The following is a 15,857-nucleotide window of genomic DNA, read 5'->3' as shown; positions in this document are numbered from 1 at the left end:
CCATTTTGGCTCCTCTTCACCTTCTGCACATTCACTTTGCAGGTATCTCTTCTCTCCTTTGGTTTGGCAAGAATCACGTATCACTTCCCTTGGATACACACATACAACTTTTGCCAACAACTTTAGAAAGAAACACAACATCGACCTTATAGGAAATAGACAGGTCGGTAGCAAAAACCCTAAACCCTAAACCTATTAGCTAAGTAATTCAAATGGTTCAATCCTGAGTGTTGAATCATACTGCATTAAATGCAACAATATTGAATCGATCTCAAGACATTCTCCATCATCCATTATCCACCGATTTCATGGCAGCTGATAACCCATCATGCATTATCACCGTTTGACAAACTTCACACATTCCCAAGGTGGATAGGGATGGTCTTCTTCATGCAAGATCCTTCACGCGCATAGGGCTTACGTGGCAACATGATCTATTCTCCGTTATACTGCTAACTCATCACACAAATATCACCGATTGAGTAACACAGGCTTGAGGTACTCCAACTAGAAATCCTGAAGTGGAAACTACCTACCAACTGGTAGTCATACAATGCTTCCATGTGCTAGTTCCCATAACTACATGTCAGTTCACCTTGAACAAATATACCGCTTCACTTTGGCATATATACCGGTTCACACATATGCTGATTCTCTCTTCTCACATATCACATATGCTGGTTCACATCATATCACATAGTGACATCAATGACAACATAGAATATCATTATGTCCTCATACTGGTTCACATAATGCCAACAGCCCAAAGAGCAGGATTTAGCTGAATGTGCCAGTCTTTTCTAGCTTCATTGATTGTTTTCTTCAAGATTTTCAAGGTAGTTTTGTTTGATTCCTCAGCTTGACCATTTCCCTGTGGATAATATGGAGTAGAAAACCTATGTTGGATATGAAATTGTTCACATAACTCCTTCACATCTTGATTTTTGAATGGTCTTCCATTATCAGTGATAATGGTCATAGGAACTCCATAGCGACAGATTATATAAATCAAAATAAATGATGATATTTGTTTTCCTGTCACTTTTGTTAAAGGCATTGCTTCAATCCATTTAGTAAAATATTCAGTAGCTATCAAAATAAACTTATGTCCATTAGAAGATGAGGGTTTTATCTTTCCTACCAAATCAAGGCCCCATTGTGAAAATGGCCATGATCCTATCATAGGATATAACTCTTGTGTTGGCGCATGAATGAGATTCCCATGGATCTGACATTGTTTGCATTTTATAGCATATGTGAACGAATCTCTCTCCATAGTAGGCCAAAAGTAACCCATACAAAAAAGTTTCTTAGCCAATGTTAAACCACTTGAGTGTGTGCCACAAATACCTGCATGAACTTCGTCAAGAATTTTCTCAGATTCTTCTTGCTCAAGACATCTTAATAAAGTACCATCTAGACCACGCCTATATAGGATATCATAAATTATAGTATAGCGAGAGGACTGGTGGATAAAATCTCTTCTCTAATTGCAAGATAAGTCAAGAGGAAGGATATGTTCTTTTAAATACCGATAAGTTTGACCGTATGAGGATTGACCGGTTCTTGATGTATGGAAAATTCAGTAGGTATGCTAGGATTGAATGGTAGGGGTTAAGATATCTTCCACAAGAAATTCATAACGTTGTTGATTCTCCTTATTTTGCAAGAGAGATGCTATTGTAGCCATTGCATCTACTGCTTTATTCTCATTTCTTGGAATCTGGGTGAATGACATTTCTTTAAAGTGTCCTTTAAACTCCTCCACCTGTTGTTTGTATGGCATAAGCTTATCATCCTTTGCTTGATATTCATCATTTATTTGGTTGATGATAAGTTGTGAATCACCATAGACATGTAGTTCCTTGACATTCCATTCAATGGCCATTTTAAGCCCAATAGCCAATGCTTCATACTCTAGAGTATTATTAGTGCATGGAAACTGTAGTCTATATGATTTGGGAATTGTGTGTCCTTGAGGTGTGATAAATAAAATGCCTATGCCTGATCCATATTGTGTGAAAGAACCATCAAAGTACAATTCCCAAAAGTTTGTACTTACTGTCAAGATATCTGCATCAGTAAATTCAATGTACAAAGGCATGTCATTTTGTAAAGGCACATCAACCAATTGATCAATGATAACTTTTCCCTTGATAGCTTTCTGATCAACATACTCTATATCAAATTCACTGAGTATCATAACCCATTTGGCTAGTCTCCCTGCCAATGTTGACTTGCTCGACAAATATTTGAGAGGATCTATCTTTGCTATTAGTTTCACAGAATGAATCAACATATAATGTCACAGCTTCTGAGTTGCAAATACAAATGCTAGACATGTCTTTTCTATTGAGGAATAATTTAATTCATACCCAACAAGCATTCTATTGATATAATAAAGTGCTCTTTCTTTTCCTTCATCATCATGTTGAGCTAGGAGAGCGCCTAATGATACATTTGTTGCTAAGATATAGAGAAATAATGGTTTCCCTTTGGTTGGTGATATCAATATTTGAGGACTCATAAGATATTCTTTTATTTGTAAAATAGCTTCTTCACATTTTGGATCCCATTTGAATGGAACATTTTTATGTAGAAGATGGGTGAATGGAAGACATCTATCTGCTAACTGAGAAATAAATCTCCTGATTGATTGCAATCTTCCTTGTAAAGATCGCAATTGACTTATGTTCCTAGGTGACTCCATTTCCATGATAGCTTTGACTTTTTTAGGATCTACTTCAATTCCATGGGTTGATATAATGTACCCAAGGAGCTTTCCAGAGGTTACCCCAAATGCACATTTTTTTGGATTTAATCTCAATTGATATCTTTCCAACCTGTAAAAAATCTTGCTTAAAATGTTCAAATGTTCTTGTCTTGTATGAGATTTTGCAAGTATGTCATTGACATAATCTTCCATATATGTATGCATCATATCATGGAAAACTATTGTCATAGCTGTTTGATAAGTCACTCCTGCATTTTTAAGCCCAAATAGCATAACATTCCAGCAATATGTTCCCCATGCACAGGTGAAAGCTATCTTTTATTGATCTTCAGGTGCAATTCTTATTTGATTATATCTTAAGAAGCCATCCATTAATGAAAACATCTCATGCCCTGCTGATAAGTCCACTATGATATCAATATTTGGTAGCAGGAAATCATCTTTTGGACATGCTTTATTCAGATCTTTGAAATATGTATAGACTGTTATGCTTTTATCTAGCTTTGACACTGGTACAATACTTGAAACCCATTCTGGATAAGCAACAGGTCTTATAAAACCCACTTCTAATAGTTTCTTTAGCTTGGTTTTTACAAGAAAGGCAATGTGCAGATGCATCTTTCTTAGTTTCTGCTTAACTGGTTTTGCTTTTAAACCCGCATTAAGATGATGCATGATAAGATTTGGATTAAGTCCTAGCATATCTACATAGGACCAAGGCAAATTTTATTTTTCTTTGCTTAAAGAATTCCATGTATTCATTCCTCTCTTTTTCTGATAATGAGGCAGTATAATGAAGTATTTTAGGATCCTTTGATGTACCAATGTTTACTACTTCTGTTGGTTCTATCAGGATAGTAGATCTCTCATGAAAATATGTAGGAAGAATGTCAAACTTTCCATCTTCTAGCACCTCAAAGAGGTTTTCACCATCAGATACGTCCTTTGTTTTCTCTTTTGATTGATCTAGTGTTGCCATGAAATGGTTTTCAACAATAGGTCTCTTTCCTTGTTTTATTTCGCTTTTGCGATTGGAAAGTTTGGCATTCTCCTGACTACGAGAAACATTACTTGATTCTGCAATGGAAGATTTCTTAGTTGGGATGGGTTCAATTGCATTAAGGTACACGGCTAAGTCATGATCATTGGAAAAGACATTTAGTTCAGGGTTGTCTAAATTATCCCAATCAATTAGTTTAGGATGAAGAAGGGGTAAATCATAATCACTGTCATCATTAGGTGTTTCAATATTCATGACATAATGACCATAACTTGGCATAGAATAGGCTCTGTCATAGATTAAATGTTTTTGAGAATTTTCTTTCTCAAGCGTCTCTAAATTAGTTCTAACAAAATCAATATTAGCATTTTGTAGTTCACACTCAAGTGGTTCTTCAACTGACATTTGTCTCTTAAATGAATGTATTATATCAACACACGCATCTTTAATACTGTAAATTCTTTCTTGATTGATCTCATTTGAATATTGAAGCTAACATACTTGTGTACATGATAAACAAGATTCTTTTGCTAGATTTTGTCTCCTTTCAAACTCAACTTCTTCTGGACTAATAGTCAATCCAACTTGACTATCTCTTAATTCTTCTATGGTTCTGCCTCATCAGGATATATCTTGTTGCTCTTTTGATGATAATCTTGTATTTCTAGATGCTTGATCTATCCTTGTTTGTACTTCTTTTGGCATTACTTCTTTGTTTTTGTCATTCCCTTTCCTTTTTGCATATGCCTCTTTTCTCTAAATTCTGAGTTTTTCTTGTCTTCTTTCTAACTCCATCTTTTGTTTTGTAATAGACAAGTCTTCTTTCATGATAGCTGCTTGTTCTTCATTGTGTTCCTTACTTGATGTAGTAGATAAGACATCTGGACCCCATTCATACTCATTTGAATCTGTCTCTAAATCATGATCTAGGACTACTCCATTATACCATACAAGAATGTTGTATGGTGCAAAAAGTTCCTTGATTTCTGCCATCTCTATTTTTGCTACTTCTGGAATATCTTGTTCAGATTTTGCATTTTTTTGTATTTCTAGAACTTGTTGACAAGATTTTTCTTTACCTTGGATGATAATCTCCTCTTCTTTCTTTTCATGTTCTTCTTGCTTCTTTTGTTTATTGGTTACTATTCCGGCCGCTTGATGTAGCTTTTCTTGCCAATTTTCTTCCTTAGAAACTGATTTCTTTTTCCATTTGTGCTATTGATGATTATGTTGCCTTTGATTGGAATTTAGATATCCAAGCCCAAATTTATCTTCTTTGGATTGTGAGTGTGGACAAATAGAAATACCTCGATGTCACTTACCAATTGGTCCTTTTCCTTCATATCCCATTTTTTGCATGATTTCATAACCTTTGCCATATTGTTTTATGGGAATATTGACTTCTACTGCTATTGCTATAGTTTTATCTTCATCCTTGTACAACCAACCAATAATGTCTTTGTCATCATTTTCTTCTTCAAGAGTTCCAGCACTGACAAATGTTCCTTTAAACACATGTTTTGATCTTTCTGATGTCTTTGATTGAATATCTGTAGGCTTTCCATATGACTTACGGGAAATTGGAAAATTATGCAAAGAATATTTTCCCATTCCTTCATCATTTAATTGGATCTTTTCCTCAAAATTTTCCATAACTTTTCTTGAATTCTCTTTGGTAGGATATATTGATTCTTTGTTATGTGGAACTCTTGTATCTTGTGTTGGCTTCAAATTATTGCAATATTGACTAGAATATGCAATTATAGTGATCTCTTGTCCTTCATGAGGAAATTTCACACATTGATGATATGTAGAAGGAACTGCTTGCATCTTGTGAATCCATGGTCATCCTAGAAGAATGTTGTAAGAAAGGTTCAAATCTAAAACCTGACACAATGTATCCCTTTCCATGGGTCCTATTCTTATTGGTAGCATAATAGTTCCTTTAGAAGAACGTTCTGCTTCATCATAAGCCTTGATGGTTATTTTCTTTTTCGGGTTCACTATATTTTTTGAATATCGCAAAGCTTTTATCAAACTTAATGCACAAATGTTTAAGCTTGCTCCTCCATCTATGAGTACACATTTGACACGAGTTTTATTAATGGAGACTTCAACACATAAGGGAGCATTGTGAGGATGTTGTAAGGATGCATCATCATTTTCAGAAAATGATAAGCAATGAGGAGCTATAAGGTGTCCTACCATGTTTTGGAACTGATCTATATCCAAATCTTTTGAAACTGTTGTTTCTACTAAAGCTTTCTCCAAAATTTCCTTATGTATAGGTGAAACCTTGAGAAGTTCCAGAATTGGTATTTGAGTGAGTATTCTTTGTAATTTCTCTACTAAATTGTATTGTTGTGAAGTGGATGTTGGGTCTTTTGCTATACCTAGAAAGGGAACCTTTTCTTTGATTCTTGTAATAACATTGATTGGCTCTGAAGATGGATTATCTTTAACAATGATTACATTTACCATAACATCATATGTATAAGTGTAATTCACTTTGGCTTTTCCTTTATCATCTTTTATTTGGGATGGTTCACCTTTGTCATAATTTAGAAGTGGAGTTTTGAAAGCCAAGTGTGATTCATTTGTCTTATGGCTATCCACTGTGATGGTTCCATTATCGATTAGATCTTGGATAAGGTGTTTCAATCTTTGACAATCATTTGTTAGGTGTCCTTTATTCCGATGGTAATTGCAAAAATGATTGTCACTCCACCAATTTGGCTTGACTGGTGGTTCATAGCTTCTTGCTTCTAGTAAAACAATCAATTTATTGGCAAGGGGAGTTTTTAGAGCTGATTCCAAAGGTTCTCCAATATTTGTGAATTCCCTCTGAGGATTGGAGAAAAAGGACTTGGCTTTATTGTTTTCTGGATTATTATTGCTTGGGATTTGACTTGATAGATTAAAAATTGATTGTTGTTGTTTTGTAGTACTATTATCATCATTTCCTTCATTGCTGACATTCCTATTCTTTGACCAAAACTTGGGTTTGTCATTGTTGTTGTTGTTGTGGTTGTTGTTATTGTTGTAAATTTTTAGCTCTCCTTTCTTTACCATTGCGTTCTCTATTTTCAGACCATTCTCGATCATTTTGGCAAAAGAGGGAGGACATTGCATTCTTAGTCGATAACTCATTTCACTGATAAGATTATCAATGAATATGTCCATTTTTTCTTTATTAGGTACATCTTGGGGATACCTATTAAACATGCATTTCCACCGTTGTAAGAAGATCATAAAAGATTCACCATTCTTTTGTTTAACATTGCAGAGATCCAACATCGCTATCTCATTCCTTATATTGTGGGAGTATTGTGAAATAAATCTATTCACAAGTTCTTCAAAAGATTCAATTCTAGATGGTAATCTTGAAAACCACTCCATTGATTGTCCATTTAAACTCCTAGAAAAAGACGCATAAGGTAAGTTTCATCATGAGCGAATTCCATGCTCATAGTACAAAACTCCCTAATATGATCCTGAGGATCAGATTTTCCATCGTATTTGTCATATTTAGGAATCTCGCAATGTTGCGGAAATGGTATCATATTCAGATTCTTAACGAACGGATATGGGCATATATCTTCTAATGAATACTTCTTACAGCTTGTTCCATTTTGCATGTCTTGTATCTATTGTTGTAAAGTTTGCATTTGTTGAGTAAGGTTTGACAATGGATTATCCACATAGTTTCTCTTTGTTTCTTCGTGAGTTCTTTTATCACTACGCTCTTTTCTTGTGTCATCCCTTTCTTTCCTTGTTTCTTCATGACTTTCTTTGTTCACATCTTTGTTATTTGGATCATTTGTGTTTTGTGTGTTACTTGCCTCTACATCTTGTTTCAAGCTTTCTATGTTAAAGTCTTGTGGTAGTTTAGCCCCAGATTTTGCCAACATTAAGAGATATTTCTCTTTTTTCTTTGCCAACAATTTTTCCATTAGCCTATCAAATTTGAAATCTTGCTCGAGGTCTCTAATGGTGCTATTGACTGCTTCTTCGTCAACAATGGTAAACCCAAAAGTTTGAAATACAGGATTATCTTCTTCCTCCATTTGTTATTGTTTTCTAAATTGTTTGTATTGGGCTCTAGTCCAAACTGGCATGTGATTATTTCAAAGTTGTTGAAATTTCCAAAGGACAAAGTCAATAGGTGATTATTGGTTTAGGAAGATATGCTTTGTTGATTTTACTGCTATTGTTTGTTCATTGTGATAAAGTGTCTCTTTGTTGAAAAGAACGTCCTTGTAAAATTTCTCCGTCAAACTCTGTACCGCAGCCACGTAAGTAGTGATGAAAATGGTGTAGGAATGTCCTATGTTTTAATAAGATCTTGCGATTGACATACAAGAATCTTATTCATTTCTGAGTAGCTTTATAACCGGGTTTTCTTTTCTTAAGGTGATACTTAAAAGTTATATAAGAATTTGACAATTTACAAGTTTATTTGATTCCAATGTTGGTGCAATTCTGATTTTGATATAACCTAGGTTCAAAATAGGAAAGATATATCCAAGATTATGAACCTAGTATAGATTTATCAAGCTTCGTGATAGAGAATTTGATTATCCTGATGAGAAACTTGATAATGATGTTGATTGTTTTGCACTTAAGATGTTTGAATCAATAGCATGTTTAATGTTGATGTTTATAGAACTTCTTGGGAATAACCTGTGGGATTAGTGACCTAGTTGTTTGAGCTAGTTTGACAATACGTGATGGTTTAGAGACAAACCTACTTCAAGAATTATTTTGATACTAACGTTTTGACACTTTGGTTTTGATCTGGTGTTTCAAGTGTTGGAAAGCTTTTGTATTACCCTTTTGATCAAACTTTTTTAGCAATTTGTTGGATTTTTGCTCACACGTAGATGATAAGTTTCTTCAATTTTTTGACCATTTGGAACATGTAATAGACATAGAAGACACAATGTCTAATAAACAAAATGCACAAGCAAGTACAAATCTTATGGCAGGCTGAGACAATAGTTGTTGAATCTCATGTGGGGTTTCCCCCGAGGCTATGCTATTCAAAGAGGATATTTAGATGCTTGACCCCATTGGCCCCACCCTTGGCACTCACTTCTTGGGGGCAGCCAAACACCAGTTTCCATGAAAACTCCCCATGGCAAACTTTATATCTCTACTAGGAACTGTATGTGTGTGAGCCGCTTCAGAGGTCCGACCTCCTGTGCCAACAACTAGAAGGATTTTGGCAACTAGTACAAGTGGTTTTTAGTAAAGGCTTCTGGTCATGTGGCCATACATGCAACACTTTCAGCTCTGTAAATACAGAAGGTTCCCAGTCTATAGAGTTTACACTCCATAAGTTTATGGGGAAACATAGTGTCGGTATGAACTTATCAACACATGTTGTTTGGGACTTCCATCACAAACACGATTTATTTATAGTGGATTGGAAGGACTCGGTATTAGCCTGTTTCCACTTTAGGTCATTTCCCTCTCACTGGCCCCCTCAAGGCAGCTCAGGAAGGCAGACCCTCTAAAGGATTTAATTGCTTGAAAGTAAAGAAAGCATAAAAGAGTGGGTTTGGCTTTTTGGTCACCCAATTAAGGGGGGAGCATATACCTACCACTTTTGAGACACGAAATATAAGTTTTCTTTTTAACCTTTTCAAAGCAATTGTTGGCTAAGTCCTATTTGGTGATGTTGCTCCAACAAGCATGGTGTTTATTTTAGCCTTTTTAGAAGTCTATGTGCAACTATTTTAGAGAAGTTACTAAAAATGCAAGTTGCATGTTGTCAATTTATCCTCTTAGTTACTAAATGAACAAGGCATGATATATTACTTCCCAAAATAAGGCCTTTAATTAACTAGATGAGGAAATGCATAAAAATTGCCTTAAACACCATCCTACACATGCATGTTAGTAGTTTGAAAAATCTAATTTCTTGGGCATTCGGACCTGCAAGAAAATTTTGTTAGCTGGAAACAAAAGCGCTATTCTAACATATGCGCTATCTTTCTCCTCAAAAGCGCTAACATTAGAGAAAAAGCGCTAACCTAGACTACAAAAGTGCTGCTTTGCAGATACAAAAATGTGATTTTTTTAATAAATGTGCTAATCTAGAGGACAAAAGCGCTAACCTAGAAGACAAAAGCGCTAACCAACGATGCTAATGCGCAGATTTTCAGATAAAAGCGCTAACCGATGATGCTAATGCGCAAATTTTTAGACAAAAGCGCTAACCTGCATGGCATATGCACTAACCTGTGATGCAAATGCCACAACCTATGAACAAAAGCACTGTCAGAATTCACATATGCGTGAATTTGCATTACAAATGCATTAATTTTACTTTTTGTGAGATTTTTAAAGGTATATGCGAGGTCCATGAGCCCCATGGTGGGTGCCAAAATGTGTCAACTTGAATTTCATCCTCAGAATGCTACCTACAACAAGTTAGTTTCACAAAATACTAATGAAACTACATGAAATAAAAATACTAATATTACCTTCATGGTTTATATCTCATTGTGTCCTAACTCCACTGTTCCTGGTTGCAGATGGTGTGATCTCAGACAATGCACTAATAGCTTCCAAGATGACATATGAAGAATGGACTAATAACTAGTAGTTAATCGATGCTATGATATGCAATACTACATGATTATGCTAAAATGCTAATTGCTATTTTTTCTTCAAGATTAAAACCCACGGATGCATAAGTTTTACAAATGATTTGCTTGAAAATGCACTTTAAGTCTCTTGAAGTCTAACTCTCTCTCAATTGAAACTCTTGATTTTATAGACCTTGAGAGGATGAGATGATGTGGCTCAGATCAACGATCATGATCAGATCTACAATTTTGGATGGTTGTGAGCAAAGGTGAAGGTTGAGAGAAAGGGGGAAGGAGAAGACAAGTGTCACTCATCTCACCTTGATTGGGTTGCTGATTGAGAGAATCTAGGGATAGTTGGAGAAGATTTAGGCATGATAGGACAAGTGGACTCAAGTCCTTCCTAAATGTAGGGGTGTTGGAGAGAATATAGAATATGGTTATGAAATATGTGTACATACACAATATTCATTAAATTTGGTGGTTGAAGATAAATGATGAATTAATATTTAAGAAATATTAATTTCCTTAGCCACATGCTTGATGAGTTTGCAAAGGGAAGATGAAGTGGAGATGGAGGGTGAGTTGGAAAATAAAGATTAAATAATTTAAGAAATCATTTAATATTTGAGGCAATAGGATAGGAGAAAAACTATTAAATATTGGGTATTTAATTGATTGGAGAAGATAATTAAATATTAGATATTTAATTAACTTGGTTAGAGGAATAATTAAATATTAGATATTTAATTATTTAGAGGAATAGAATAAATGAATTAATAAATAAAATATTAATTAATAGAAAGACATGAAATGAATTAAATAAATTAATCTTTTCAAATTACCTATTTAATAGAAGAATAATTATTAAATAAATATAAAATATTTATTTAATCGCTCATGGCCATTTTTATGTGTATACACTAGCGATTAGGAAGAATACTCAAAAGGGAAGAAGAATCCCAAACTAGATCAAGGTATTTAGTCGTTGATTACCCATGTGTGTGCAAGTGGGTTCATTTTGGCTCATATTATCATTGTAATCTTCAGAATCCAATGTGGCTAGGTACGTATGTTACCCTTACTTCAAAGGCATCCTAGATAGAGCCTTGCTGCCAGCGAGCATCCATAACCCCAACGAGGTTATCGTTGTAATCTCACAAATATTGCTCTATTTCCATCTAGGCATCCATAGCCCCGATGGAGTTACTTGCATGTTCCCATAGCCAAGCATTTTGATATTGTATTTCATTGCATTTTTTTCTTTTCTTGATATTTCTTTTAATGCTCGTTCTTTTGAGCTTTTGATATTTCCTTTTTCTCTTCTTATTTTGCTTGCATTGGCTTTTAAGTGATTTAACTTACATGGGTTTGATAATTACAAAGGCACTGAAACAAGAGTTTAGATTTTTCACTAGTCATGTCTTCAACTAAGAGATCACAATGATTTAGAGCAATTGATTAAGTGTATGAGATATAGTAATCAAAAGATGATGGTACCAAGATACGATAAGTGGTTCTTTTCTGGATTGAGTGTGTATCCCAACTACAAGAAAATGTTAAAGAGGAACAACCTCAGATTCTGAAGCATTTTATGAATAGATATCTAGGAAAAGGACCAAACATGAGATTCAAGCATGGGCAAGCATGTGACAAAATGACACAAATTCACATTAAATAGATGATGAATTTATACAAAGGATTGAATGAAAGGGATGGAACTATAGAAAAGAGGTGTTGGATAATAGATAGAATGTTTGAAGATTTTGTGTGAGGATAGATGGAAATGTATTCAAGATGAGTGTTGGTACACAACTCGAGAAGTGATGAAGAGATGGGGGAAAATTGAATTTTAGGACATAAGGACCCAGAATAGATTAAGGAAATGATGGAAGAATAGTTTTGAAAAGATGTTTAGATAGATGGTTGAAAGAAGTTCAAAGATGTGTGCCTTTGTTGATCTTTCTTATGGATCATTTAAGGTGATGGATTGGTGGATAGAGGGAGGTAAGGACCCAAGATGGATGGAAGGGATGGAGAGTTTGAATTTGGAATGAAAGGACCTAAAATGGATTTGGAGGATGAAGAGTTTGACTTTGGAATGAAAGGACCTAAAATGGGTTTGGGGGATGAAGAGTTTGGATTTGGAATGAAAGGACCTAAAATGGATTTGGAGGATGAAAAGGTTCCTTGATCTTGATCTTGACTTGGAGTAGGATCATGTGAGTATGTGCTTTTCTCATGATTTTGAATTAGATTAGTGAAGGAGATGGAAGGGATATCATACTCTTGCTTAGGAGGTAGATGTTTAATGGGACTCTACTCTTGAGATAAAAGGGGATCATCATGGATGGAATACCAAAATATTAGGGGATCATCATAAGATTCTTGATAGGTGGCATCTTGATAAAAAATGGGATTAGATTGGAGAGCCATGATATCTTGATCTTGATTTAGGATAGGACTCATTTCCTTTGAATAAGCTTCTTCTTTTTCAAGCGACAAGGGATGGTCACATGAGTGATCAAAGTTTCAGTTTAGATTGGTTGATGTTGTTGACTTGATGGATACTTCATTTTGGATACTTAATCTTACTAAGTCAAATAGAGGTTTGTTCGATAGGCCCCTATGCCAAAGCACGTGAAATGATATGGATAAAGTTTCTCAATATGGAAACTTGATTTGACTAACTTGAATACCTAGCTAGTTATTGTTGTTGAGATAGTTGGATGATAAACTCTTGATCAATTGGTTTGATACTTGAAATTAGTTGGATGAAAATCTTGCCTAGAGATAGTTGAAATGTTGATAACCACCTCCATAGGTGCTTGGTTGGATTTGAAAATTTCTCTCATCTATGACTTCTCCTTGTTTTTAAACTGATTTTTGAGTTTGATTTTGGATGTTTTTGCAAGATATTTTATCTTTTATGACAAGAATACATAACACACATGAAAACAATGGTCATCTTAATGCTAAACATTGAGTATATGTTCTTTTGAGGATGTGTTCAAATCCTTTATGTTTTTCAATAGTTTTGATCACAATAAATACACATGAGATATAATCTTTATTCAAAGGTCGTTGACAATATCATAGCCCACTAGTCTCGATACTCTGTCATCTCAAACAACCTTGTCACCCCCTAGAGGGTGCCCATTTTTTTGCATTTTTCCAAAAATTAACCCAAAGTGAATTGCTTCACAATTGGGTAGTTATCTTGGGAGATATATATTGCGAGTAATCTTGGGGGTAGATTATTCCCCACCCTTGCTCTATGATATTGCCAATGTTTGGCAACTGACTCGGCCCAAAGTCTCTATCGCTATGGCTTTTAGTACAGGCTTCTGTTCAAAGATATCTTTTGAAGTTGCGCAAGCGTGATTGAGGTCTGTAGCCCAACAAAATATCAAACAAGATGTAGTCACGCAAGCGTGATTGAGACCTCAAGGTCCTACAAAGTGCTCGATATGAGATAACTAAAATATGCTCTATTACCCGATATATTAATCTCAAAATGAGATTTGATTATAGTGAGTTAGAATACTTGGCTTTAGTCATACTCACTTGATTCATTCTCTTCTCACTAGCCCCTTCAAGGCGTTTGGGAAGACAGGTCCTCTAAAGGTTGTAAAATGCTTGAAGTAAAATAAAGCAATGAAAAAAAAAGTGGGTTTGGCTTTTTGATCACACAATTAAGGGGAGAGCATATACCTACCACTTAAGACAAAGCACTCAAAAGTTTGTTTTATCCTTCAAGTCAATTGTTTGCTAACCTCTAATTGGAGATGTTTCTCCAAACAAGCACAATGTGGATTGTTCTTTTTAATCTTGCAAGTAAATGTTGATTGTGAATTTTAACCTTTACAAGAAAGTAGAAAGTTTGTCTCGTTCTTTTTAGAACCCAAATTGAAATGTGAACTTTAACTTGCAAAAGAAACGTTTGAAGTTTGTTGTAAATTTTATCTTTACAAGTGTGGTTCTTTTTAAAGCACCAATTGAAGATTGTGAGGTTCTGTTTACCTTGAAAATAAAATGCGTTCGATTTTAACCAACTTTAGGAAAAAAGTTACAAAAAATAAAATCAAATCCTAATTTAACTCTTTCAAATTTGCATCAAATTGTTAAAACCCGCAAGAAGAAAAAGTTAGTGAAATATCAAAAAAAAAATTCACTCCTGATCCTGAAATGCCCTGAAACTTGACTAAGTTTGAAATTGGGAAGATCCTCCAAAAACTAGATTTTGCATTATAACTCTTGGAGGTCTGAAACCCCTCTCAAACGTCTTGACAATATTTATGGAATATAACTTATACTTAAATGTCACTTATACTTAAATGTTATATTCCATATATATTGTAAAAGCCTCTCTGTTTTTCATACCAGTAAGTAGAAACTCGTATGACAATTGTCACTTGCCCATACAAAAATTCTCACATGTCCATACAACAAAGGAAAAAAAATAATACTATAAATAAGAAAATCTCGTACAAGATTTCATGCTGAAACGGAACCTACAATTTCTCACAACACAAAAACTTGTAAACATATTAAATTCAGGGATGTGAGCCCCACGATGGGCACCAAAAATGTATGCTCAGAATGTTGCACCTGCACAATACATTCCAACTTGGGACCACATTCCTTCTTCAATATTGACCCTTGATTGGTAATCAATCTTGGTCATCCATTTCTAAGCCTTCAACTCTATAAGATGAGCCCTTGTCTCATATCAAAGGATCCCAATATCCACTTTCATGCATCCATAATATAGTTGTTTTGCAGGTTATCAAGGAGCTCTCATTGTGCCTCTCTCAAGCATTAGGCCATCTTAATCACATCATAGCTAGACTTTATCATGTTTTAGATCAATCATTTAGCTTAATTGCACATCAATTCAATATCATTATTGTCTTAATATTAGCTTAATTAGATCACTTACTTCTTCAATTTGGAAACACAACTCCATTTTGTATATCATCATCATATCATTAGTTTCAATCATTTAATCAACTAGGATCTTAGTTGCATCCATTTTGATTCTATTTATCATTCAAATCTCATTCTTTAGGTAGTCATCTTAAAGATCAAGTGCTCTTCCAAGTGAGGGCCATCTTGAATCTTGAATATACTTGGAGATAGAGGATAATGAGACTATTTTGAGAGATTTTGGTTAACTAACATGTTTTGTGCACCTTCACAAATAATCTAAACATACCAATGAGACATTGCATTAGAGATCAAAATTAATCAAAACATGTTAGTTAACCAGAATCTCTCAAAATAGTCTCATTGTCCTATATCTCCAAGTATTTTCAAGATTCAAGGTGGCCCTCACTTGGAAGAGCACTTGATCTTTAAGATGACTACCTAAAGAATGAGATTTGAATGATAAATAGAATCAAAATGGATGCAACTAAGATCCTAGTTGATTAAATGATTGAAACTAATGATATGATGATGATATACAAAATGGAGTTGTGTTTCCAAATTAAAGAAGTAAGTGATCTAATTAAGCTAATATGAA

Source organism: Cryptomeria japonica, chromosome 3 (assembly GCF_030272615.1).
Source record: "Cryptomeria japonica chromosome 3, Sugi_1.0, whole genome shotgun sequence".
Lineage (NCBI taxonomy): Eukaryota > Viridiplantae > Streptophyta > Pinopsida > Cupressales > Cupressaceae > Cryptomeria > Cryptomeria japonica.
The sequence above is the reverse complement of the archived record's forward strand: the minus strand, read 5'-3'. Positions refer to the sequence as shown.